The sequence below is a fragment of the Anopheles stephensi genome, chromosome X, assembly GCF_013141755.1.
Source record: "Anopheles stephensi strain Indian chromosome X, UCI_ANSTEP_V1.0, whole genome shotgun sequence".
In the NCBI taxonomy this organism is placed as follows: domain Eukaryota; kingdom Metazoa; phylum Arthropoda; class Insecta; order Diptera; family Culicidae; genus Anopheles; species Anopheles stephensi.
In genome coordinates this window covers 21,372,309-21,385,087 of record NC_050201.1, presented here as the reverse complement: position 1 = coordinate 21,385,087, position 12,779 = coordinate 21,372,309, and the positions used below count along the sequence as shown (strand labels likewise).

Here is a 12,779-nt window from a genome sequence, read left to right as displayed (position 1 = left end):
GTGTAGTTTTGAAAGGGTTTAATTTCTGACGTCACGGGGTTAGTGTTTGTTTTTTTCCAAGATGATTTGTAGTTTGAAAGCATTTAGGGGTGCTTCTGTTGATATGATGTAATTTGCATCATCATTGTCAGCGGAGTGTTGTGTAGGTGTTAAGGTGTGTATCTGTATCCGGCTTAGTGCGTCTGCAACTACGTTTGCCTTGCCAGGTTTGTATCTGATTTCGTAGTCATGCTCTTCTAGATATGACTTCCAGCGTTTCAATTTCGCGTTGACATTTTTGTCTGATAACGAGAATGTCAATGGTTGGTGGTCAGTTAAGATAATAAACTTCTGACCGTAAATATAATTCCTGAAGACCTTTAGTGCCCAAAATATGGCTAACATATCTTTTTCTGTAGCTGAAAAATTCTCTTCAGTTCTGTTTAGCGTTCTCGACGCGAAATGAATTGGTCTGTCTTTGCCTACATCTGCTTGACTAAGAACTGCTCCGATGGCGAAATTGGAAGCATCTGTCGTTATAATAAAATCTTTTTTGAAATCAGGGTATATTAGTATATCGCTTGAAGTTATTACTGTCTTCATTTTTTCGAATGTTTTTCTTTGCTCGTGATTAAACTGAATCGGTCTGTTCTTTTTGGAGTCTCCCTCCCCCCTGAAGATATTTGTTAAAGGTTTTGCGATCTTTGCAAAGTTTTTTACAAATCTTCGGTAGTAACCTAATAATCCGAGGAAGCTACGTAGTTCCTTTACGTCCTTAGGTTCTGGCCATTTTTCAATCACATCGATTTTTTTCTGGTTGGGTTTTATACCTTCGTTTGTGATTACGTATCCTAAAAATTCAATTGATTTGTGTAAAAATTCCGATTTGTCTGGTTGAAGTGTAAGGTTAGCTTTTTCTAAAGTATTCAACACTATCTTAAGATTTTCATTATGTTCTTTAAGATTTTTTCCAAATATGACTACATCGTCAACATAAACATAGCATCTTTTCCCTATGTGTTCACGAAGTACGTCATTCATAGCTCTCTGAAAAAATGCAGGAGCATTTTTGAGTCCGAATGGCATTCGAACGAACTCATATTTCCCAAAATTTACGGAAAATGCTGTTTTCTCAATGTCCTTTGGGTGCATTTTAATCTGATGGAACCCTGAAGCTTGGTCAAGGGTTGTAAAATATTCATTGCCTCCTAACTGATCAAGTATATTTGATATCTCAGGCATAGGATATTTGTCCGATATGGTTTTTATATTTAACTTACGGTAGTCAATTACTAAACGATTTTTTTTCTCTTTTGATGCGTCCATTATTTTCGGTACGATCCACACGGGAGAATTCCATGGGGATCTAGATGGTTGAATTATTCCATCGTTAAAAAGTTTTTGTATTTATTTCTCTACCTCATCTTTGTATGAAATAGGATATGGGTAAGATTTTTGATAAATGGGTACATCGTCGGTTGTACAAATGTTGCATTCTATTTTCGTCGAACATGTCAGTTTTTTATCGGGATTGTGAAAATTTTGTTGAAAAGGGTTTAAGATATTAAACAGTGTTTCTTTTTCATGACTGTCCAGATGCGATGTTCGGACAGTAGTTTGAAATGTTAAATTATTCACTTTGCGTACTGCAGCTTTAGGCCGATAAAATTCAAGTGGTATTGTCAAATTTCTTTCTTCACCAAAAACGTGAAGAGCTGGTTTGCTAGAGACCAGTTTAACATTTTCGTGAAATATTATTTCAGTTCCAATTATCCCATCGAAGAATGGATGGAAATCAAAAACAAGGAATTCAAAATTTTCTCTCAATATTGGTTTGAAAATATCTAATTGGGTCACTTTTGAAATATTACCCTTTCCTGCAATGCCATGCACAGTTTGTGGCATAATATTGTTAATAGTTCTTCCTGACTTATTTGCCCATTCGTTAGAGATTAAGTTGATATTTGCACCACAATCAACAAGAAGTTTTATATCACCTTTTGAGGTTGGTACAGTTATATACGGAAGTGGGGAAACTTTTGGGTTTAATCTTTCCATTTGATTTTCCACTCCGTTGTTTCCTCTAAAAAATAAGCAGTATTTGCTTCATAGTCTGTTTGTTCACAATTGGTTTCTTCAGTTTCTTCTTCACTATTTTCCTGCAGTTCACAGTTATCTTGTAAAGTGTGTGCCATTCTTTTCGGGAATGGAATGTTTCGTTGCATCTGTTGGTCTGTTACCATAATCAATTTGTTTAGACCTAATGGAACGATCAACTTCCATTGGTTCGATTCTCTGTTTCGGCACAAATGTCCGATTTGGTGCAAAAGCATTGTGTGTCGTAGTCTTTTGATAGGATTGAGGTGTATTTTCTACAGGTTTGGTACAGGTCTTGGTGGAAAATTTATATGCATTGGTTTAGGTGGTCGTTGTGGTATGTTACAACGGGGTGTAGGTACAGGATCGAATGTTCGTCCTCTATATGGTGCATTTCTTGCATCCACATTTTGAAACTCAATGCAATAATGGTAAACTTTTGCAAAACTTTCTGGCTTGTAATTCTTACAGAACATTGAAAGCGGGTCACCTAAGCCTCTGAAATCCGACACTATTCTGGGGATCTTGCCTCTATCTTGCGTGGGGATCTTGGGGTTTTGATTTACTACGTAATTCATTCCGTTCGGGACAGCTTCTGATGCTAGTCCACTTGCGTTGGAGCTTTCTCCGTGATCGCTATTCATTTCGATCTGTCTTTTTCTAAACAGTTCAATGAGATTTATGAGGGGATTGTGTTTTTCTGGATTAGCCAGTTTTTTCGATTGAACTTGTTAGTTTGTTATTTTTTTGTTGGGGTGAGTATCTAATCTAGCGCACTGGTAAAAACTTCTTCGGATGTTTGATTTTCGGATCAAGTTAGTATGTTAGTTATATTTACCAAGTTAATCTCACGATGAGGAAATGCTTTTGCATCGCTGTTGAGCTTGGATCCTTCTAGTATGCGGGAAACGAGGATGCTGGAAACCTTCGTTGCAGTGCAGCTCTTCGCGCTCTATCGTCACAAGTCGCTGGTTATACGGCGATGGTGCTCTGGACCGGGCGATAAATTCCACTTGAGGGACAGCTGAAGCTGGCTTTTTCACTACCGTGAACTTATACGTTTACTGCGAAGGTCCCTATTCGGGCGCCAGTTACAAGTCTAACACTTGTTGGGTCTTTTTAAAAAAGATTGGTTCTTTCTTACTAACTACTTTAACCGATTACGAACCGAACCGAACCGAACCAAACCGAACCGAACCGAACCGAACTGTTCCCAAGTGCTGCCAAACTAGAACTGATGAAACCAGGTGACGCGTTGCTGCTGGCCGGTTGCCGGGTACGCCGATATTGCTGATGGTGCGTTGCGCCTTCTCACGGTAGCTGGCCGCTTCCTGTTACGCCGATATTGCCGATTGTGCGTTACGCCGATATTGTCGATTGTGCGTTGCGCGTTCTCACGGTAGGCGATTCTGCTGATACTGCAAGCCACGTGCTGGTGGAGTCAATGGACGGTGCACGCGCTGTCTTCGGTGCACATGCTAACTCTGCGTTCCGCGATAACTTGCATTTTAATGGATTCTTCCTTTAAGCAATGCTATGGTAAAATGATTCAAAAATGTCCTATATTCTGATTGCTTCTAAAAGGTAACATATTTCACAGACCTCATAGCTCTATTTATATCCGTTGGCAAACGAGTTTTTAATATTATTGATGAAATATCCGCTTGTTCTTCAAGTGTCCACCTGGAGAATGAAGATAAACTTGCTCCTATATGACCTTCTAAGCAGAATTTCAGGAAACCGGAGTGCAAGAAATGTAGATCGTCTGACACAGGTGTTTTCTTGATTACATCTAATCCTGTAATATCTAAAATTGGTGTCGGTCTTCTTTGATGTCCTATGGCATACTTTCCACTCCTGAACTCGGCATCAGTCTTATCAGCGGCTACCCCTACAAAACTCATTCTGCGGGTTACTAAATTTTTATTCTCTTTACTATATTACACATGATTAGAATAAGACAAGCTAACCTGTTCTAGCTTGGCTTGTAATCGGTCTTGGTAGGTTTTCGGCTTCCCATTCTCTTTCGCACTCCTCCCGTAAGGATCTGCCCAGCCTACTCAACATTCCACTTTTGTTTGCTCGCTTTACATTTTCCTTTTTTACCCAATTATCGCAAAAAACACAACAATTCAGAAAATAAAATGAACACTCAAATTGATTTGTTCTTAGCTTGATGATGCCGGGTATTCTTCTTCTTCTTCTTATTTCAGTGTGTGGTTTGTATCCTCCTATGAGACGTCTATCCCATAATCAGAGGCGTACCACCTCTTGTGTGGTAGAGAGGACTGTTGCGTCCATTTCTCTTGAGTTTCAATTGTCATTTGTTGTTTTTCCTTTTTTTTCTATTGGTTGTCACAGTGTTTATGTTGTGAGTTTTGTTTCTGTATTGTGTGTGTTTTGTTCAAAGATACGGTTGGTATGATTTTTCCTTTTGTTTTTGTTTTTTTTTTGTCGATCTGTGCATTTTTTTATGAGTTAGTGTTGTTTCTTTTTCCTTTTTTTATTTTATTATTTTTTTTATTTGTGGGTTTGTATTACTATCCTGACTTCTATCTTTTTTTTATTATTATGTTTGTGCTGTTTTGTAGGTTAGAATGTGGGTTATCCTGCTTTGTGTTCTATTGTGCTTTGTGTAGATATTCTCTCCTATGTAGTATCTAGGCGTAGTTTTGTTCGTCAAAGAAACGTCAGATTGCAGTATTGTACCTTGTTTTAATTCTGGTTTTAGTATAGTCTCTCTTTTGTCCTTAAATTATAGTAGAGAGTCTTTATTTATGTTAGTGTATGTGTTTTCGTGGTACTGAATATCTTTGTTGTCATGTTGGGAGTTTTCCTGTCCTCTTCCCAACGGGAAGTTCAAGGAGCTCCTATGTGTCCTATTTTTGCGTATTGATATAGCGCGTGAGTATCTATGTTATTGTTTTTCCGGGTTGTATTATTTGTTTTTTTTCTTATATTTCTATTTTGTATTTTTTCAGGTGTTCAATTATTTTTTTATAGTGTTTCCGGAGGGTGCTTGCCAATTTTTAATTAGGTTTTCTTTGGTTATGTCATTAGTTCTATTGAAATTCGGGCATACGAAGATCTTGTGCCAACCAGTGTTGGGTACATTGCAGGTGTCGCAGGTTCCATTTTCGACTATTTTCATTATGTGTAGACAATGTTCTGATAAATCATGTCCTGAGATGATTCTGTTTGCTATGTTTGTTTCCTTGGCTGTTAGGTTAGTGTGTTTGTACCAAGTTTCAAATTTGAATTCTTTTTGAAATTCTGCAAATTTTTTTCCTCTGGTGGTTATGCTTGTCCTGTACCACTCGCATGTTTGATCTTTCATTTCCTGTTCGAATATTTTAATAATATCTAAGTGTCTGTATTTGTTTCCTATTTGATTTTGGGATATTGTGCCTCTTTTCGCGAGATCGTCTGCAATATCGTTTCCCCTGATATCAATGTGTGACGGTATCCATGTAATGTTCGTTTTTGTTTTTATACCTAGTCTTATTATTTCGTATATGATTTCTTCAATGAATAATTGTGATTGAGCTTACTCTATTATTTTGCATGCGGTGAGGCTGTCTGTGAATATGATAGGTTGGTGTAAATTCATTTCGTCTGCCTTTTTCAGGGCTTCGTGTAAAGCTATGATTTCAGTTGTTGTTATGGATGCGTAATTCTTTATATTGTATTCGTAGTATGAGTGAGTATTTTTTGATTTAATATAAATTCCTATACCGGCTTTGTCGTTAATTATGCTTCCATCTGTGTATATGGTGGGTCTATTTTGGTCCCATTGTTTGATTTTTTCTGTTGTTATTTGTTTGATAGTTTCTTTGTTTGTATTAGTTGTTTTTGGTATTTCATTGTTTAGGGATGTATCTATTGGTATTTTTACTTTAATGTTGTTGTGTCTGGCTAACCATAGATTTTTGTATATTCTTAAGTCTTTTTCGAACAAAGTTTCCTGATATTATTTTTTTCTTTTTTTGTAGTTAGTTTCATAATGTTTCATTAATTTATTTCTTATTGGTCTAGAGAAAACTATGTCTTTTGTGAGTTCTTTTCTTGTAGTAAAATAGTTCCTTATTTTGAACGGTACTTCCGATGCCAGGGCGTGTAGTGTATTTAGTGGTGTGGTTTTTGTGCAACCTGTTGCTTTCCTTAAGGCTTGGTTTATAATTGTGGTTAAAGCGTTTTGATTTCTTTTGTTACTGTTGTTTGTGAAAGATGTTTCCGTTTCTAGTATGTTTCTTATGTTAGCTCTGTATATGGTTAATGCTTTGTGTGGGTATATGTTGTTTTTTTTGTGGCATAATATTTTGATTATGTTTAGTCTAATATTTGCTCTGTTTTTCAGGTGTTCTATGTGGTGTTTGAATGTTAATTTTCTGTCTATGATAGTTCCTAGGTATTTATATTTTGTTACTTCTTCAATCGGGTTATTTCCTATGATTAGAATGATCTTGTTTACGTCTATTCCGAAAGTCATGAATTTTGATTTCCCTGTATTGATTGATAGGTTAAGCTTTTTTATTTCTTCTGTGAATAAGTTTAAGGCAGTTTGTAGGTTTATTTCTAGTTCTTGTTGTGTTTTTCTGTTTCCAAGGATAGCGAAGTCATCGGCGTATTGTATTAGTGTTGTGTTATTGGTGTGAATTTTTTTGTGGAGGTCTTTTGTGTAGAAATTGAAAAGTGTAGGGGACATTACATCTCCTTGTGATAATCCGTCTGTTACTAGTTTTGTTATTTTTATATTTTCAGATTCTATTTCTATTGTTCTAATTGTCAGATCGCCTTTTATCCATTTGGTTATTTGTTGAGGTATTTGTGTTGTTATCATTTTTTCTAGTAATATTGAATGAATAAAATAAAAAAACCTCGGATTTTTAATTTTTGGTCAGGCTTAAGCCATGTTTCTTGGAGGCAGGCTATTTGGAAGTCTTCGTTTCTTAAAAGATGGTTTAATTCCTCCTTGTTTTTCTTTAAACTATGAATGTTTGTTTGAATGATTTTTATTTTGTTCATTATGATGTTTTTTTTAATGTATTTTTGTGTGTGGTGTATGTGTGGTGTTTGTGTATTTAGGTGAATAAAAGAAAAATTTAGCACTTAAAAAAATATATAAATAAATAGATAAGTTAATAATAGTAGATGTATAAATTAATTAAATATTTAAAAAACTAAGTTTAATCAATTAATTACTTAAGGCTTACTAGTAGGATATGTTTGTGTGAAATTTATCTAATAAGGGTTTTTGGTTTGTTTTTCTTTTGTTTTCTTTTTTTATATGAGTTTTTTTCTTTTTTTTTCTTTTATGGGGATATTTCCAGATCTTTTGTTTCTTGGGCTATGAAAAATTTCTGGGTCGCTTATCGTAATTTCTGTGTCGCTGGAATACATTTTATCCATTGATGTTAGGGGTTCAGTGTAATTACTTTCTGTTTTGTTTGTGTTGTTTTTGTTCTTTGTGTTATTTTGTTTAAGTTGTGTTTGTTTGATTTCTGTGTTGTTATTCTTACTTTCTGTCGTTGTGTTCTTCGGTTTTGGGCTTTGTTTTTTTTTCTGTGTTTCTTGTATTGTTGTTTTTTTGTGAGTTGTCTTTTGTTACACTGGCGTATTGTCTATTCGTATATTTTCTTGGTATCATTGGTATGGTTTCTCGTCTAATTTGTCTTGCCTCTCGCATTGTTATTCTGTTAATTGTTTGATTTTTTTTAATTTCATATTCATCGATGAATATAGGGCATTTCTTATCTAAGGCCGAGTGCTCTTCTCCACATTGTGAGCATTTGACCGTATTATGGCATTCCTCGTGGTATGGTTCTCCACATTTCGCACATATTTTTTCGCGGTTGCATCTCTTTTTCGTATGTCCGAATTTCATGCAGTTCATACAACACATTGGCATTGGGATATATTGCTCGACTCTTTCGCGGTAGTAACCAATATCAATAGCTCTAGGGAGGTTTGTTGTTTTAAAGGTCACAATCGCTGTTCTGGTGTTTACTATTTCCCCGTTAAAATTTTTTCGCTTCATTATAGTTACTTCAGTTACCTTTTGGTCCTTTAAACCTTCTAATATCTCTGCTTCTGATAGGTGTTTAAAGGCATCGCATCTAATTATGCCTTTTGATGAGTTAAGGGTTTCGTGTTCGTATATTTTTACACTTATTTGATTTTCACCATGGTTCAAGTTGATCATATGTAGTTTTTGTGCTTCTGAACTGCTTTTAACTTTCATTAAGATCCTTACGTCTCTAAGGAGAGTCGTTTGCAAGGGTTTGCCGCCAATTGCCGATGCTTTCGCAAACAGGAAAGGATTGTAGGTAGCTAGCGTTTTCCCTTGTGTTGTGCTTTCCACTATCATATATATTTCTTCGTTTCCTGCTATATCGTTGAGATTTAGCCTTGTTTTTTTTCGTTTTTTTGAGTTTGTTGTCCTGTCTTCGTCTAATATATTGTAATATGAGCCGAAGCTCCTAGCTCCTCCGGGGATTTCCCCCCCCCCCCCCCATTCTGAGGTGTCCTTGATTTCGGCTTTTTCACTCTTTTTTTTCTTACCTCAATAAAATTCTGGTCGTTTGTTTCGTCCGTCTATGTCCTGTCCTTTTGGTCGGTTGTCCTGTCCTTTTGGTCGGTAGTCACTTTAAATTATTCGTTGGTAATGATTTGGGGGTTTGGCGTCCTTTCAGTTAGGAAAATGGTCGTGGAATGCCGGGTATATTTATAACAGTTCGTACGTCAGACGTTTGTTTTCATTCTCTCTCGTTTTCTCTAGATGTTATCTCTTTCCTTCTACATGTCAGCCACGTAATTCACCTCTCCATTGCTCTTCCTCTTGTTGTTTCGCTTCCCTCATCACCCCCTCTGTCTACAAGATAGCTGTCAATTGCTGCTTGGGATTGCCTTAAACGAGGCTTTATGGACCGAAATGTTTTTGAAATCTCGCATCATGTAGCCTGGCCTTCAGTTGTCAGCGCTGTAAAATTCTTACGAAAAAGGTGATCTGACCAAGGTGTATGTAGGGTAACTGCTCCAGTTTTCGGCAGTGTACCTATTTTCGGCAGGTGAACCAAAAGAGCATAATAATGTAATAAAGCCTGATAGAAATATTCTTTCAATAATTTTTATCGAAAGAAATCAATATTTACTCTCCTAATACAAATCTTGAGAGCATTTACATCGATATTTACAGAAATAATAAAATATTTGTGCACAACTTCTAGCATTTCGTCAGATATGCCGTCAGTCAACCCAAGGGGAAATTCTCGAGGATAAATACCCGGCAAACAATTCGGGTCAGTTTGTTGGTGAGGGGTGTGTAGAAATCGTGCGAAAATGGGTGAAACTCGTGGGGGGCAATCTCGCTCGGGCGAACTAGCTGTTTTGCTCGTTGCAGCGCATTCGCTGTGCTGTCTTTGAATGTGTGCGTGCGTCAAAAGCGAGCAAAACGCCGCTATGTCAAAAAATGTGTAAACAAACTCAGTTGGAGTTCAGAAAGTAAACATGCGCAATCCGCTTGGTTATGTGCAAAAAATCGTGAAATAATCTAAATATTCTTTATTTTGAGCACATCGAAGCTATTACCGATATGTGCAGTGCCGTGGAATAACAAAAATTGCTTCAAAAAAGCTGTGTGTGTGGCTGATACTCCAGTATCCTCCCAATATGTGTGTAAACAACGCCAAGAGTATTACTGTTTTGTGATCATCATATTTCATTCGAATTGCACATTACCGGGCAGAAAAAGGTAACGTATTGTTTTCCATACTACTGTGTTCATAGCAACACCTACTGTTATTTCATTAGCGCTAATATTACACTTTGTTTAACCTATTTTTTTCCTACCTCCACCCATAGCTTCAAGCAACCAATTTTGTTTCGGCTGTCTTCTTTCTTGCACGGCTAGGTCAACATATATTATACATATCGAAGAGGTAAGATTATACAACTCATATCTATGTATATACGCGTTACTAGCTGTTGCTAACATTTGTTGTTGTAGAACTTTCCTTCTACCTACCATAATGTCAATTGGTAAGGAGGGAAACATGTACCTAAATCATGTACCTAAATTACACAACAAATAAATGTAAACAATTCTTCATCCGATACCATCGATAGCATATACCAAATTCTACTATTCTATTCGTTGGTCGTTGGTTATATACATATGCAAATGTCGTTTTCGTGTTCATTCGGTTCGAGTTATCGCTACAATCGGTGTCTTTATCTGTGCGCGTGACAGTGTTAGAAACTTCCTAAGTGAAAAACATAGTTAACAAGTGTGTAGAGAATTTGTTCTAGCTTTGCGTTAATTATCAAGCAACTTACATACGTTTGCGATTAAATAACGCAAATTGCTTACATTTCTCAAGTACATTCCTTGTAGTAGTGTTCGAAGTGTAACAATGTCGGTCAAAAGAATGCGTCGAACCGGCCAAACCAGTAAGATTATCAAAGCTAATAACGCTAAACTAGAGGCAGAATTATTTGGCGAGAGCAGTTCATTCGGTGCTAACATCATTCCTGCAGCAACCACGTATGAAGGTAAGAACAAGATTGACTACATGAAAGCATATTTCATTTCAATATTAATATCCATCTTTTGCATTCCAGATCCGGAACCAATTAGCCATCATTCGTCATAGCCGATAAGCTCATCCAAATACGCGTTAGAGCTATCATCGCAGATTCACCAGCGCGTGCGTTCATAAAAGGTAAGTTAGAGAAGCATTTACATAATGTAATTTTCGCATAACTAGCACAGTATATTAATTATCTTTTTTCTTTTAGGTGTTGCATACTTCAATCATAAACATGGGTGCCAAAAATGTACAGTAGAAGGAAAACATCACAGTGCGGCACGTGTTTCCTATTTTCTGGATATCGACGTAGTGGATTAACATTGCATATAAATTATAATATGCGTCTATATGCATGTACTCAAGATAATTGGTTTTCAACTAAGGATTTTTATATTGCTAAATATTGTAAGGCAGAAAAAATAGGATCAACGATTAACATTTATGGGACAGCATTTAACAAAATCACAGAAACTCATACTTTCTTTTGTTGGCCTATGATGAAAGATATATATGAGGCAAATACAAGCGACCTTACCATAGAATCGATAGTTTTTTCACCAACAGATATCAAGTGTAAATTAGTAGCTATTAAAACGGACGACACGAACTACGTATTTGTACCTCTCATACAGACATCAGTTGAAAAAATAATTGTAAAATTTTGAATTATCTATTGTTATGTCATAATAAAAAGTAATATTGTAATTGTTTTCGAAAAAATAAATAATAATCACATATAATCTGGTGAATATTACATTGTATTTGCGGCAATCAGTATACTGATGAACCTTTCAATATTAAATATTTACTTTTATCACATACATAATTGACTTAGTTGTTTACGTGATTGTTTCAGGTTTTAGTCAGTGTTAAATTTATCACAGCTTGTGTTACTTTCGTATCACATTTTTTGTCATAATTTTATATGACAGCAGTCTTTCACGTGGCCGGATCGAACAACGTATCCCATTTGGATCGTTTTGCTATACGCAGGACGCAGCTACGAATAAAGTTAAGATAGTCAGAATTAAATATAAACACTACTTAAACCTATGTTTGGTACATATGAAAAAGGCAATACGACCGTTCTAATTTAAAAAAAAAAACAAAAATTAAAACGTTAATAGATTAAAAAAGGAAATATAAAAACTAAATAATAACTTAAATATAAATTTTCATAGTGCGTCTTGTGCGACTGAAAGTTTTTCTAATGCCTTGCAGTGCTACTCTTTTAGGAGCATATGCAAGTTTTTTTTTTATGTACATTTCTACGAAGTTTATATCTACTTCTACGCCCATGTGGTTTGTGGCTACATTTTTTAAAAATTGCATACTATGTACATAGTTTTTGAACGCTATTTTTCTTCCACCCGATCCGAGCCAGCTACACTTGGCTAAAAATTGTTTGTCGAACATTATATCCAACACTTCATGCAGTCGGCTTTTCGCGTTTTGGCTGGATAATTCAGCATCCGCACGCTGTATGAAGGTGTAAAACAAATTGTCATCTGTAAGATGCTCTTCAAACCTGTCCAGTGACTCTTCGTTGCTTATATATTGTATCGGGATGGTTTGAGCATTGCGTCGCACGCCTTTCATCGGGTGTATTGTGGCCGAAATTTCATTCACTATCGCAGCCGTTTGGGCAGTTCGGGCATCCAGTTTTAATAATAAACATTGTGAACAAAAATCGTGCCCAGGACAAGTTGTTTTTACTTGAACTAACTCTGTGTTCTTATTTACATTAACAGATACGGTGGACGGATGAATGCTGCTTGCTGACGACTGCTCTTCGTGAAATGTTGATCCCGGTGATGATGAAACACACGGTTCCGGTGTCATGCTTGGTGACGGCTGACGGAATCCTTGATGCACGACAGTCGTTTTTGCCGGTCGCGCAAAGTCATGCGCGCATGAACCAGCAGCTGAAGCAACAGACGATTTCGGCGTCGCACTTGTAGTCGGCTGCGATCCTTGCATTTGTTCGTCAAACGATCCTAACGATCACGGAATGCCATCCACGGATCCAGCAGCGGGAATGACCGATGGTACCGGCGTCGCACTTGTGGTCAGCTGCGATCCATGCGAACGCTTTAACGACATTGTCGCTAGTGG

General features: G+C 36.6%; 1 protein-coding gene and 1 long non-coding RNA gene across 2 annotated transcripts in view; both read left to right on the top strand.

Annotated features, from left to right (window-relative positions):
- Window positions 1-12,779, top strand: part of LOC118513984 — a 493,738-nt gene that overhangs the window by 28,480 nt on the left and 452,479 nt on the right. The window lies entirely within an intron of this gene.
- LOC118514370 overlaps window positions 9,442-12,779 on the top strand; it is a 30,516-nt gene continuing 27,178 nt past the window's right edge. The window contains exon 1 of the long non-coding RNA XR_004906602.1: window positions 9,442-9,576. This is a non-coding gene — a long non-coding RNA (uncharacterized LOC118514370). The remainder of the gene's footprint in view (window positions 9,577-12,779) is intronic.